At 48.1% G+C, this 14,928-nt stretch overlaps 1 protein-coding gene across 13 annotated transcripts in view; it reads right to left on the bottom strand.

Annotated features, from left to right (window-relative positions):
- Window positions 1-14,142, bottom strand: part of PPFIBP1 (PPFIB scaffold protein 1) — a 103,457-nt gene extending 89,315 nt beyond the window's left edge. For 6 of the 13 annotated variants that reach the window (XM_085232114.1, XM_085232129.1, XM_085232147.1 and 3 more), the window contains exon 1: window positions 13,956-14,142. The gene's annotated coding sequence lies outside the window, so the exon portion shown is untranslated. Of the gene's footprint in view, window positions 1-13,624; window positions 13,647-13,955 lie in introns of those variants that run through there. The other 7 variants (XM_085232155.1, XM_085232170.1, XM_085232179.1 and 4 more) reach the window with 2 other exon arrangements.
- Between the last annotated feature and the right edge of the window lie 786 nt (window positions 14,143-14,928).

Here is a 14,928-nt window from a genome sequence, read left to right as displayed (position 1 = left end):
TGCAAAAATCCCATTACACACTTCTATGCTTCCAGGTTTCCAAACAGCCTTTCCATAGTGCAGTGAGTTTTGTATTATTACTAGCTAGGCACAGAGAAACTTAACTGCGCCGTATTAACAACTCAGGATTTGATTTCCTATCCAAAGGCCCTATTACTTTTAATTAAAATAGTACAGTGCAGGGTTGTTAAGCCTATGCAAATCCCACACTGTGAAGTCAGTGCTAATAAATGCACAGGTAATCTTAGAACTTCCATGCAAGGACTTTGATACAGTTAAAAATAAGCTTTGTTAGTACAGAAAGAAAAATACACGAAGGCACAAGAAATGCTTTTGAAGGCTAAGCTTTGCAAAACCCAACCTCAGAGTCTTATTATAGGGTCTGTGAGCCACTATGAGTCTCCCTGCTTAAGCAGGGCACTTTACCACAACGTGCTCCATCGGATTTGCTGCAGGTTGAGGATTTCATCCTAGATTTCCTCTGCGGCAATCATACAACACAAAGAGCTGAAACAAGGTAACACCTGGTTTGAGGCCTAAATGAGGTGCAGCAAAGTCAAGACAGGGAGAGAGAACAGATCAATGTGGTCTGCTAACAGCAAGCATTTTCTTTGTCTAAACATAAAGGAGACAGTTTTGACTCGAGGGGAATTTTGACAGGGTTGTAGCACTGACTTAATGGAACAAATACCTATTTGCTTGAGCCAACACTGACTTAGCCCCAGAATTTTGACTGTAACACTTGCATATTATCAAAGCACACAAGACGGTGCTTGGGTAGGGCTAAACCAATTTTCAATATTTCATTAGGTTCTTTCAGGTCAGACAGATTTTTTTTTTTTACAGAAGTTGTGAAAACACAGTCTAGTCATGAACTCCAAGGGAAGATGATCCCGACATGCAAGGTAACCACCAACCCAACAGCCAGAGCTGTTTGCTTTTCTGAGCAGCTATAATTATCCCTGAAATGATTTGAAGGGGCAGGGTGGGGCAGAGAAGGGCCAGCAGGCCAGTGGGATGGCCAAAGAAGGATAAGGGCTGCGTGACCACCCCCCAGAGCCTCAAGAAGGTCCAGGCTGGGATCCATCCCTCTGCACTCCTGTTCACACTCGTCTGGAGGGGAGGAAATAGGGCAAGAGCAGGCTGAGCTCCAGATGTGCACAGCCGGCACCCATGGGGTAGAACTGCTCGTGGTCAGGTGCAGGAGCAGGGAGCTCTGTCACATCCCCTCACCAGCTGTCCCGCGTCACTCAGCCTACACACAACAGGGATGATGGTTGGATGAGCGGCCACGTAAACAAGCTTAGAGCTCCACGTAGCCACAGGGACTGATTTTGGCTCAGCATAGGGCTTTCTGGATAGCAGAGCCAGGAAAGTGACAAACAAAAGGCCTCAGGCCCATACAGTTTATCTCGCTGGTCCTCCCGGTAGCCATTACATTACAACAGTCTTCTCCTAACGAAGAAAGGTCAAGCTATAATTTTCTTTACTTCAAATTTATTGTTTCCCTCCAACTAAGGGTATTTTTAATCCAGGAAAAAGCAAAAGGAGATTTATTAGTTCAACAGACACTGAAGCAAACTCATTTCAGAAAAAAAAAAGAAGCCATTGTTTTCCTGGTCTTTTTAAGAAAGGGGAAGATAGAAAACAAGCAGCCAAGATTATTAGCAGACAGAAAACAAAGAAATAAAGCAAAAAGAGCCTTTATTCCCAAGAGCTCCTTTTAAACAACAAGGAAGAACCAAGCAGTGTAGTGGTACTTCCTGTGACCCGTAACATTAAGCTTGGCAAAATGAGGTCACCCCATTGGAACAGCTTCTGCCACCCTCACTGTGCGAGCAGAGTGCTGAACCCAAAGGGGCTCAGATGAGCAGGATGGGATGCAGAGCAGGGTCTCGCTTGTGGGTAGTGTTCAGAAAGGTCCTGGAAAGGTGCCCACCCAAACGTTCATCCATAAGGGGACTGAGTAACTGCTTCCCACAGGACAAACGCAGAGCAAAGCATGGGGCAGGGACAAGCGACAGGAAAGCTCTTCCACAGCACAGGGCTAAGCGAGCACTAAGTAGATAATGTACACACACCACCCCTGCTCCCAGCTTCAGTCACGCTGGGTATATTTAACAGCGGTATTACTCTCTAGTGAATTCAATTCATGATTTACCACGTCGTATTTTCATGCCCTTCCTATAAAAAGCGTTTGGAAGCAATACAAGCAGCTATACTCACAATACATTTTATAACACACACAGCCTGAGGAGCACCACTTGATGTATTATTGATAGGCAGCCACTTCTGAAATGAGACAGACTTTGAGGAGGAAAACGACACAACAAATACACAAAACTGCTGCAGGACTTAGATAAACAGACTAATTAGCAGAGAGCTTGTATACATTGAAAAATTTAACTGAAGCGGTGCCCCTAGCTTGACCTCCCATCTGCATCTCTAATTGGAGTATGGCTCTTTCAATTTGTGTTAGAGAGAGACAGAGGCAACAGCTCAACTAAGAGCATTCCAGGGACACCAAAGGGGCAGGCAGCACTAGGGTATCTTTACGTCCTGCAAGTTTGCCCTAATGTTTTCCCCAACATGGGCACAGGTTGGAAGGAACAACAACCACATATTCTGTAGACAAATTCAGAAAGCAACTAAGCCTTTTTAATTATGATTATATACAATTACACTTGCCTAAGGCAAGCAGCCATTATGTCCTGAATCAGGATCCCTCAACTCTGAACCCATGCAGGAAGCCCAAATAATGGCCTTTACGCTCACAAAATCACCACTGAATCTTGATGGCTCACAAGCAAAATGGCTTTAATCTCATTTAAAAGATGATGAAAAGTAACGTCACCCCCCAAAAAATGTTTTTCTCCACTCTTCTTTTGACTGTTTTTCATAATTCAGCTCCCCACTAACAAGGTTATTTCTTTAAAATAGACCAGTTTTATAGGATTGGGTTCTGGTGTGTATTTTTATGCATTCTCCCTGTTCATTATGCCATTGGAAGCCTTTGAGTATTGCACATACAAACACAAGGAAACTGTACTTCTACCCAGATTAAGCATCTGCAATGCTTCTTTCCAATATGTAAGCTTGTGTCTTATGCAGGAAATTGAATTAACACATGGCATCTTTTAATTTCCTAAGAGCTCTTCAACAATTGAATTTGCAAAACAACAAACCAGCACTCTGAACTACAGTAGGTGGTTTACAGAGTGTTTGGAGGCAAGCTCTTGTTCAAAAGCCTGTCCAGAAATCCAACACCACTGCTTACTATTCCCAGCCACGCAGTCAATGAACAGAACACAACCACAAGAGCACAGCTGAGAGCCACCCCCCTCTGCTCGAAGTCACAGTTGATTCTCAGTCTTCAACCCTCCTTGTCCCTGGGTACAAGCTCACACAATCCAGCTAAGCTGCAGCCAGCACAGCCTTGTGAAGGCAAGCTAACAGTGATCAGCCTTACTCTGTTGTCTGGAAATGAAGCCAGCCCTTGGCCACCAGAGGTCCTAGCCCCTCTTGCCATACTGACCTTATAATGGCAATGCCAGGCGTGACAGCCTCAGCTCTGCCTCCTCAAAAACACACTGCTTTCACTTAGCACTTGTACATAGCAAGGGCTCTGCACAGCACGCCATCAGAAAGATGCATCAAGTAAGACTTTGGGGACAACTCCTTTTGCTGCCAAGTCCATGGCGTCAGACTATTTTTAGGAAGTTGTCATCGTAGAAGCCAAAATAACACTTCTCCCTCTGTATGCACACAGCTGGACATGAATCATCGCCTGCAGCGAAGCATCTGCATCCACCTCATACATGAGTTACAATAGGAAGGAAGCCCTGAGAGGCAGCCTCTTCTCTGGAAATGCACCACAAGTAGTTAACATGCTCATATGCTGAGCAAGCAGTGAAAGGGAGGAGGGACCCCGCCAGTACATGGGACAGAGTTGGCACGTTCCTTCCTCGCCTTCAGCAGCATTTCCTCTGTCCTTTATTCCTAAGAAGCGTGCTTGAAAAGCCAACGTGTGATTTCCACTGTGCAACACAGAATTGCTCCTTTTCTCAACTATGGGTGTGGGATCACAGCTGCCCTCAGCCCGCATAGCCTCACAGATGGGTTGCATGCTTGTTTCCCTCCACCAGACTGTCGTGCTCCCCTGCTGATGTGCAGTTTGAAACCTTACTACGGCAGTGCAGGGTGACCCGGATCCCATCCAGGGGAAATCCTGCTGGCCACTGAGGCTGTCCTTCCTGCTGGACACTCCTCCACAACTTTACCCAACTGCTGGCCAACAGGCTCAGGACCACGGGCAGCCCCAGAAAGCTTCCCCAGCTTGCGCAGTCCGTGCCAGGTTTCTGCTGCCAGCTCGGCCACTATCAAGCACAAGGATAAAGCACACTCATCCAGATGATAAACAAGCTCCCACCAGGCAGGCTAACCAGCTCCAGGATGGCCTGAGGCATGCAACCTGGCCTCTCCCCGTGCTGCAGGGAGGAGCACACGAGCCCACAGCCACAACCTCGTGCTGAGCAGGTCTGTGCTCTGTTTTGCTACCTTACTTCATATCTCAGACACCACTCCACCTCCCAGCACCCACAGTCCTCCTCCATAAACCCATCCAAGGAGCTTTACTTCTTGCAAACGCCCACACAGTGAACTCGGAGCGCTGGCTCGTCTCTGAGCTTCGTGAAGTTGAACAGGCACAGCCAACTGTTGGAGGAGGATTGGCTTCACATACTTCTTAGTCTTAAAGCTATGCAATATGTTGAATCTCCTGTTTACCGTGGAAGGCGTAACATAATTTAATTGGGATTAATCTCACGTATGGCTTCTATCAGGCTCCGCAGAACCTCTGGCTGCCCTCACACTTCTGTGTAAACACGGGCGAAATGCAGATGGGAAGCTGCAGAGATGGGAGACGAAGCCCTTGCCTCAGGGCCCTGTCATGCAAGTTGGACAGGAAGGGTTAAAGGAAGGACTCCGAGCTGACCAGAGTGGGATCCTCTCCTTGATTTCAGGAGCAGCAAATAGGACCAGGGACACTGGCACAGTGTTGTTAGCGTGCAAGGGAGAGAGAAAGGTAACCAACAAGGTAAGCACGTCCGGTACAAAAGTGGAAGGGCCTCCTTTGCTGTTTTTAATCAAGCATTAGTCTGAACGACTGTTTCAGTTTTGGTCCCCTGACAGTATCAGGTGTTGTCAGGGTATAGGACACTTCCTCACTTTTCAGGGTAAGGCATAGCAGGACTCCACTGCATGCGACAATGAGGCTAGGCCTGAATCCCCACAGCCACAAAAAAAATGGCATAGCACATTTTGTACAAAGAGGAATTAACTGCAATATCACGATCAAATTCCAGTTTAGCAGCAGCAGTTCAGCTGGAAGCACTGTCCTAAACGACCGGGTATCCGATCCTCAGCTATTGCCAAACACTGCAACTTCCCTCCCTGTCCAGTCCCTCCCCTCCCAAAGAGGTACTGCAATAAATCAGCGTACTGAGGCAAGTCCTTACAGAAACATTATCTTGTTCCAACTTCTTCTGCACTTAGAGATGTCTGACAGTACAATTAGCCCTGCCTAACCACGGCAGACCCAGCTCTGCAGCCTGTTATTTTTGTGCCATGCCCTGAAGTAGGAGCAGAGCAGCACGCAGAACAACGGCGCGCGCAGTGCGACCTCACATATGCTTTGACAACTGCATTTTCCTACCAGTGCTGTATTTCACTGAGAGCAAAGTGACTTTCCAGAACAGCACAGGACAGGACGTCACTTGCTTTTTCTTCACCAAACAAAACGGGCCCAGGCATTTGTTGTCAGAACACAAACAAATGCTCACCGCGACTCCCGCTCACCGTATCTCGGTGGTATTTTCACCAATGAATGAATAAATTATCATTACATCAAAGGCAAGGTTTCCAGTTGGAAATTATTTACTTTCCCCTCAATCGCAGCAGCTCTGGCAAGCTCACCCAAGATACAGATTATGTACAAATCAGCCAGCAAGTGCTCGCATGCTGGGAGCTGTTCAAACAGGAATAATTCAATCTTTTTGTAGCCTTACCCTAGCTAATTTGCCACAAGCTGTCTCTTTTCAGATGCTACATGGAACACGAAAGGAGGAGAAAAACTGGATTAAGCTGGAGCACTTACAATCAGCTCATCTAGCAGGAGTTCAGGTCAGTTAGTTTTCTATTTAAAACATCTTGTTTTTTCAGCCTCGCAAGGTTAAAAGAACAGAAATTTATTGCAGTAATCAAATGCTGGACAAGCGTGCAACAATGACTTAACTAATGCAAACGATTTTCAGTCTGCGTGCAAGGAACGTAAGAGATAATTGGAGGGCACTCTCTTCCATTTGCATTTTGCAAGTAGTTTTTAGGTAGCCATGGAGACATTACTGCTGCCTCTTTCCTTCTGTCATAATTAGACAGCTATTGATTTGTTTGTAAAAATTCCTTGGAAGAGCAGGGAAAGAAGGAGCTTCCCATGAGGGCTGAGAGCAGGAAGCTGAAGGAGGCTTAGAAGGATTTCTGATGGAGACAGCAGCATGGAAGCCCTGAGCTCCAGGCACTGCTTCAGTACTTCAGCCAAGCAAGGTAGCAAACATTCACCGCTATGCAATGTGTGGGCAGAAGAGGGACAGCCTGCCAGCCAGGTCCAGAAGGAATAACACCTGCAGCTCTGTCTGCCACCATCCCATGGAAAAGGAGGCAATTTCCAAGGCCTGTTGTGGTTCTGTTCCAACACAAAGCTCTCTAGAGATGCTGTGAGACTTCATCCCGGCAACGTCTTCTGCACTTGGCTCTCCTTTCCAACAGCAGCTCTAAGAGCTTTCCGTAAGCAGAGCAAACCCTGTCCTTTAGAGGTCAGAAGGACGCTGATATCCAAAAGAACCCCAAGGGAAATGCCGTTTGCCCTTCTGACATCAAACACTTCTGCATACGTGGATTTAAAACCGCACGTTGTGACACGCAATTCTAAAACCCAAGCAACCAAGCTGGAAAACACTGTGTCACACAGATAAGGACAGGCAAGTAATTATGGATTCAGGTCCCATTCAGAATCTCTCAATAATGAGAGCAATATATCAGGCTCGAAACAGATTTTTCCCTTTGGATAAAACAGAGAGGAAAAGCTTTTTCAGCCAAAATATTTTTCTTAAATTCACCTTAGACCCAGTTACAACAATGGAGCCTGAACCTGCAGGATTATCTCTCCCACCAAGTAGCAGGAAGTTTACCAGCACCACCCTGAAAACAAATCACAATGCTCTTATCTCCGTGTTGCATTTTAAGCCTCACAGCTGTCCGCCAAAAGGATGCTCTCAGGCAATGCTGCAAATGGAAGGACAGCCAGTACAACAAGCTGCTGCAGAAGCAACTGCACCCATGAGGGATCTGCTACTGCTCCTTGCACATGCCTGTGGTGTCCAAATTCCTAGCCCGAGGATGCTCCCAAAGCCATGTTTCTGTATCAGCATAGTCACAGTTGCACCAGTCCAGACTACACAGTGGGAGGAACACCAGTATAAGTTAGGAGAAGTCCAAGAGGGCACTTCTGGTTAGGACCTGTTAATAACAAGTTTCACACCCAAAAGAAGGTCAGACGAGTGTAAGCCACTGCATGCTCTTTTTGGAAAGGAAAAAGCCACAAACAGAAAAAAATGCTCTACCTAAGACAAGAAAATCTCCTTTGCTGAAATAAGAAAAACAGGTTCTCAGATCCGCACTTAGCCAAGAAACATAAATATGCAATTCTGAACCTTGCCCTGATGTTTCCTTTAGAAACATAGCAAATTAAAAGTGCTGTCATAAGTCAAATGAGCTTTGGTTAAGAGAAAGAGGGGGGAAAAAAAAAAAAAGTGAATAGACAAGCCTTTTCAGGTCTCTGCTCTGAACCAAAACCAACTTCCCGCAGTTAAGAGTAAAGAAATAACCTCCAACTAATGCTGTTTTGAAGCAGAACAGGGGGCACTATAAGGCCAGCTCCTAAACCCATCAGGAGGTATCCAGCTCCCCTGTGCCTTTCCTGGGGTTCAAGTGCCCAACACATCCACCTCTGCTAATATGTACATACACTTGGGAGAGAAAATACCAAGTCCAGACATCAGGATAAACACCTATCTAGAATTCCTGGATTATTCTAGGTCCTCTGAATCCAAATTGCACTTGGGTGTGGCAATCCCAGATACGTTTACAGACTTGTAGCCCTTAACATGAGCTAGCAGTGTGGGTAGACAGGGACAACATAAGAGGAATGGTTTTAAACTAAAAGAGGGGTAATTTAGATTAGATGTCAGGGGATATTTTTCACTGAGAGGGTGGTGAGGAACTAAACAGACTGCCTGTAGAGAATGTGGATACTCCACCCTGGAGGTGTTTACGGCCAGGTTGGACGGGGCCCTGAGCAGCCTGATCCAGCACCTGATCTGCCACCTTGGCAGAAGGGCTGAAACTAGAGGGTATTTGAGGTCCCTTCCAACCCAAGCCATTCTGTGATTCTCTGAATGATTCAGTTCCAAGCAGATTCTGCTCTAGTCAAGAGCTGTTTTGCAGAAAGCTGCTCAATGGCACACAATAGCACACTGAGTAAACTGCACATCCAGCAAGAACATCTGCCCAACTGCTGGGCATGGAGCACTCCAGTGGGTGCCCAGGGAAACAGGCAAGCTAGTAGCAAGCCACAAGCCACAGAAACTACCGTGATGAACAGAACACAGTCTGTGAGCCATGGCTTGGACTCTCCAAATGCAAACAGGATCAATCCTTCACAGCATCTTTCTGCTCCAGAGAGAGAAGTCAGTCTTGAAGTATCTGCAGAGTTCTGCTTCAAGAGGTGAATGCCAACAGAATGGGTTCTGATTCACTTACTAAATGATTCTTCTTGGAAAAAAAAAAATACATAATTATTTTTAAGAACCTTCTTTCCGCATTTCACAACTTAATATGAAATGTCTTACTACTCTCACTGTGCTAGATAGCCCCTCAGCCTTGTCACAAATGTCCAATCGAGTAACCAAGAGAGAACTGGGTTCACAGAGCATGCCCACCACACGGAGCACATGGACAGCCACATGCACAGCTGTCATGGGATAGAAGGCATCGCCCTTCCTCATACTAAAAAACAGATCCCTCTGTAATTCAGCAAGTGCACATGTGCTCCTGATTCTGTCATTCATGCAGGGAAACAATTTGACAGTGAAAAGAATGGGGGTGTGTGTGGAGTGGGGGATGTTTGGCAGTTTGCTCTTTTTCACCACATTAAAGCTATTTTTCTGTTATCAACTGAACTTCACATATGTTGCATCTCCCTTCAGTACCATTCATCCTAGGAACTATTTGGGGCTGTATTCTACCTTCATATTTAAAACGTATGCTGTACTTTCCCCCTAGAGTTTTGTTTCAGAATTCATCACCTTGAGAAAAGGCACGTAAGTCCATATCGTTATCATAATTTCCTCTTACATTGCCGTAGCTGTCACAAAGCAAGAAAATAAAGTTGCTCTCCCAAATCTGCCACATTTGGAGCGATGAGGAAGCTCTGAAAATCTGATAACCACTGCCATAAATCAGCACATTTTAAATCATCCTGAGACGTACTTAGATGGCTGCCTTTGACAATGCGAAGATTCTCCAGTTTAGAGTTCAGATGCTGCAATAGTTGGCTCGACTCTCTGGCTTGAGCTCTCCACTACCATTGAAGAAAAAGCCCTTACATAAAGATGCGAGTCTAAACCAACTTCAGGGTTAGCACGCTTGATCTTGGAACCCTTTGCTCACAAATAGCATTCAATGGGATATACCATTCATTCAAAGGTTGCAACGCTGTATCACACAGCCAGAGCCCCTCCACTTCTCTTCCCGCCTCCTCCTCAGTAGATGATGATGGCAGATGAAGCACAGGGAGAAGAAAGATAATAGCTATGGCCGATGTCAAGACCTGTACCTAAGTATGTTTCCACTGAGGGAAGAAATCATCTCTTCTACTTAATTGGTTTATCTTGGCCTTTTTACAGAAATAGAAGCAGAGCAGTGGGAAAAAGCATAAAGCTTTAACACACCACATTTTCTTCACGTATAACAGAAGTCAGAGAGGAACAAAACACCTGGGAAGCTAAAGATATCGGGAAATAATACATGCCCACTGAAAGGGCAACACTAACTGTGGGCAAGCAACAGCAAACCCAGTGCGATGACCAAATTATTAAGAGAAACTTCCAACCTTTACATAGAAGTGAAGTACAATCTAGGCAGCAGTGTCAGAAAAATGACGGTGTCAGAAAAATGAAAGCCCAAGATGGACCAAAACATACATCAATGTGTGAAAAAGAGAAAAATGGATGCATCCTTCCCTGCACCTTGCAGCATGTTCATCACTGAACACCCTTGCTGGAGTCTTCAGAGCAAGGAAAAACCCACTGAGATAGGTGTTAGGACTTAACACAATCAGCAGCTGAATGAAGTGAAAGATGCAACAGCTGTGGAAAACAACCCTGTGGCAAGAGAAACACTGTTACCCAAAAAGACCAGGCTTGAATTCTGGACAGGATGCTAACTTCTCAAAAACTGGGCAGGAGATGTGATCTCTCAGAAGGAACATGCAGCCTTTCCTAGCACAGGCTGCAAAGAGTGCTGTTTATAAATCAGCCACCTCCAAAGAGCTACCTGAACTGTGACACCCACTGATTCCTGAGGCAGTGATTAAATGGCAGCAGTGAACCTTCCAACAACAATCTTCAATTTCGTACCACGACACAGGGCAGGCTGATGCCCTTACCCTACTGAGGCCAGAATAGTCAGTGTGAATGCAAAGACTGGTGATGAAGGAGAAAAAGACATGGTATTTCTGTTAAGGAGACGCTGCAGAACACCAGCTCAGCTCTGGGCATACAAACAAAGTGACCACAGGGCAGGACAGGGTGTGAATTTATAGTACATGCTCAATAAACGTTAAGTGACCGCCTGGGTACAGACACCAGCAGTAAACACAAGGCGAGGCAATGTAGTTTACCTCTCTTGGACTGCACCCAAGAGCACAGTTGCTAATGAGATGACTAATGGGATCTCACAATTACAATTGGGGGGGGTAGGGAGCACTGCTCAGCCTGGGTATAGAAAGGCATTAAGCGGTTTTATTATTAAGGCACTAAGTGCTTTTATTTATTCTTAACATGTAGTTGTATGCAGGCGCTACACAAGAGGAGTGAACACAACAAAACCTGCCTGACCCTTCCAAAAAAACCACTGCATTTTTCAAGGCTATGGATGTGAGTCCATACAAAAATGGACCAGAACATGTCTGCACAGCTTTAAAGACGTAACAACACTGGAGTTTTGCTTAGAGAGCAGAAAACAACAAAGGTACAGAACCACAGGGAAGAAGTCACCTTGGGTATACCCACCTAACATGGCCACTTCTGAGCCGAGGAACAGGACCGGGACCTTGCCAAAATATCCATAGATTCAGCAGTGGAACGGGGGCTTTCCTCAATTGTACCACCAGGAATTTCCAGGATACTCCATTCTCACCCTAAATCCTGGCAAATATTTGGCCTATTTCTTTTTCTAGTAAGAACTATTCCAAACTAGCAGACACCTCTCCCCCTCCCTCCCAGCAACCAACTTTCCCCCACTCCCCCACCTGGGCATATACCTTCCTGCACTGCTCTGCCCCCACCACAGGAGTCAAGGGAATGTTTTGGACTGTCATACCAGAGCTGTGACCCAGGCACCTCCCCGTGCTCCCTCACCTTTACAGAGACCTAATATGAAGCACAACAGAAATCAGTTGGGTTTGCAGAACTCAGTCAGGTTTAGAGCAGTGCTATCTTGCTAGCCCCCAGTAACCCAAAGGTACATTTTGATGCCATCACATCACTGTTAAGAAAGTGTCTAAGCTTTCTGTCCTCTTACTTCAGGGGAAGAACTTTCTGCTCACTGAAACCACCTTTATTTCTTGACGTGGTAAAAGATGAAAACACCACAGAAGCCCCACTTGCGCAAATATAAGACACAAAGCCTCCTGCAGAATGCTGGGTCTGTACGTCAGCACACAGATGTCTTCACAACATCCTGACCTGCCTGGTAAGCAGAAAGCAGTGGTCCTGATGGGAGCAGGCTGATAGTATCACAGCAGAACAAGACTCGGTCTCCCAGAGTGTCTGTAATTCCAGGAACACAAATTGCTGCAAGAAAGGTCTCCCACAACACCTCTGCAGGCCTTTTCATCATGACCACATCACTTCCCGCAACATGTTTTACACTGCAGCAGGCAGCACAGGCCACAGCAGAAAGAGGACTCGGAGAAAAAGACGACAACACTCAGCAGAGCCTTCTGCCTCGTGTGACACCCCAACCTCAAGGTACTCCTCCCTGAGTGGAAGCAGAAACGTTACTCACCAATTTTTCCACCACACAGATACGTACACATGGGACAGAGCAGCTCAAATGCTCTTCAGATGAACTGCTAAACTCAGAACTCATCAAGAAAGCACTTGAATCTGGCCCTGTGTGTTCAGTCCAGCACCCTTGACGTTATCTTACTTTGGAAGGCTATCACGGCAGCGGAACACCTACCAGTGCCTAGCTCACAGGCAGCGTGCCTCAAAACATAAGCAGTACTGCTGTAGAGAGAGACGGCTCCTAGAGGCCCAGCTCTGCTGCCAGGCAAACACGTGCAACTCCTTCATGAGAACAGCAGAAACTTTGTACTCCAGGCACGGCAGCAGTGATCTTAATGCACGAGCCATGTGGTACGCAGCAACTGTCACCCACACACCAAACGATCCCCTGCTGCTAGGAGCCGATCTACACCATACAGCTTTTTAAGAAATTGTGCTAAACCCTATCACTAAAACTCTGCTGGGATGGCTTCCACTCAAACTGTGTAGGAAGCTCCTTGCTTCCTACTGACATAGGGAATCCAAGAGAGCAGAACACCCGCTGCATTTGGAGCTGAGACCTCACATAGACTTCAGCTCACCTGGTTTGTGGGATGCCTCTGCCACCCGTGTACGCTGCTTCCCTGAGATCCATACTCAGGTTTTTATGGCAATTATAAATCACTTTTGCCTTTCACAAACGTAAATCCGAAGCGATGGCCGCTATCTTTAATAAGAGCAATAAATCTGGGTTTTGCACACCGGAACCTCTTGCTGTCAGACACACTCCATCACGGAAGCACAAAGAACAGTCTTGCTCCGGGTGACCCATTTTTGCTGCTTCATTTTTGGAATACATGCACTCACACTGCTCAGTCGTGCTGCCATTTCAATCCACACCACACTTGCACGTTCTGCTGTCGTGCTCGGGCTGAGACAAGCAGCACCAGCAGAGCCCCCGACAGCCGCAGAGCGGGCCGAACCCGCGTCCCAAGCACCGCTCCAGTCGCGCTGCCCCCGCCCAGGAGCGAACACGCGTGGTGCCGTACCGAAGCGGAGCACTAACACAGCACAGCTCACTTCTTCCCCCTGGAAACAGCTACAAAGCACCTTTTCACTACCACGGCTGCACCCAGCCAGGGCGTGAGCCAGCACGGCTATTTCGGCCCGCACCAGTCGCAAACTTAAAAGAAACAGACCTAAAAGAAATAATTATAGGATGCCGGAACCCCAGGCCTTACATCGAAACGCACTTGCTCGCTCGGGACACAACTCCCGGTCGAAGTTCCCCACCACTTGTAGCCGCAGCGCCCCGCCGACAGGAACGCAGCCCCGCACGCCTCCCCGCCGGGCACAGAGTAACTCCCACCAGCTAATCGCACAGCCTGCCCCGCCGTCCCCTTCCCACCGGATGCAGCGGGGCACGCTGGGCTCGGCCCGGATCAGCCGGGCTGGAGGAACCCGCGTTCCTCCGCCCCAGGCGGGCCCCACGCCTCCTGGGGCGAGGGTGCGCGGCGAGGCCCCCCCCGCGGGGCCGGACCCCCTCCCTCCGCCCGCCCGGTGCCCCCTTACCACCGTCCAAACCCCGGCGGGCCCTCGCGGGTCGCCCGTGCCTCCGCCTCTGCCGGCTCCGGGCGCCCTCCGGCCCGGCCCGCCCCGCCCGTACCCCGCCTGGCACACGGCGGCCGGGACCCAGCGGGGCCGCCCCGCGCCGGGCGCTCGCCTCATTCCCCGCCCCGGGGCCGGGCCTCCCCGACGGGGCTGGCAGCAGCTCCGGGTCGGGCCGAAGCCGATTGGACCCGACGGCGGTCACTCAGCCGGCGGAGGCGGGAAGGGAGGAGGGGGCGGCAGTGCCGGTGTCCCTCCCGCCGCCTTCGCGCCTCGGGAGGGGCTGGGCGCCCGGCCTTCAGCCAAACGTTGCGCTGCGAAACGCTCAGATGGCCGTCTGGGACGGCATCGGTTGTGGAGAAGGGCTGGGTACGGCCATCTGCGCTTGGGGTTCGGTTGTTCCCAAACCGCGTTATTCTGCTTGTCCCGTGCCCTCCTCTGAGGGCTGGATTGCACGAACGCTGGGTTTGATGTTTTTGTATGTGGAAAAAGTGACTTGGTTTGCTTCGCTTCTTAAAAAGTGATTTTTTTTTTTCCTATTCAAGACTGTGTGGAAAGCAAACATTTTGGGTTCTCAGTAAAACATGAAGCCTACCACTTGGTGTTCAAGCACAGCGTGCACAGGGGGAAGCTGATCCAAACACCTTCTTGTGGCAGGTTACCCACCTGTACATAGGGCACAGAGCTGCAGCACATCACTTGAACAGGCTGCAAGAAAAGGAGTTGCAGCTGTGCAATCCTAATCCCTGTCCTTCCCTGCTGTCCTTTAGCTCTTCCATCTCACCAACGCTTTGGTGGTCAACTGCAAGTTTCAACCCTATGACATCCATTTCTACAACTGTTTTTTGCTCATTTTCTTGAGTCTTCATTGAATCCATCAAGGCTGGCACTGTTCTGCTTCTTACTGTTGTCTTCAAACACAAGGCTCCCTGTCCTG

Source organism: Meleagris gallopavo, chromosome 1 (assembly GCF_905368555.1).
Source record: "Meleagris gallopavo chromosome 1, MGAL_WU_HG_1.1, whole genome shotgun sequence".
NCBI classification, from domain to species: domain Eukaryota; kingdom Metazoa; phylum Chordata; class Aves; order Galliformes; family Phasianidae; genus Meleagris; species Meleagris gallopavo.
This window is presented reverse-complemented; position numbering and strand designations above follow the sequence as displayed.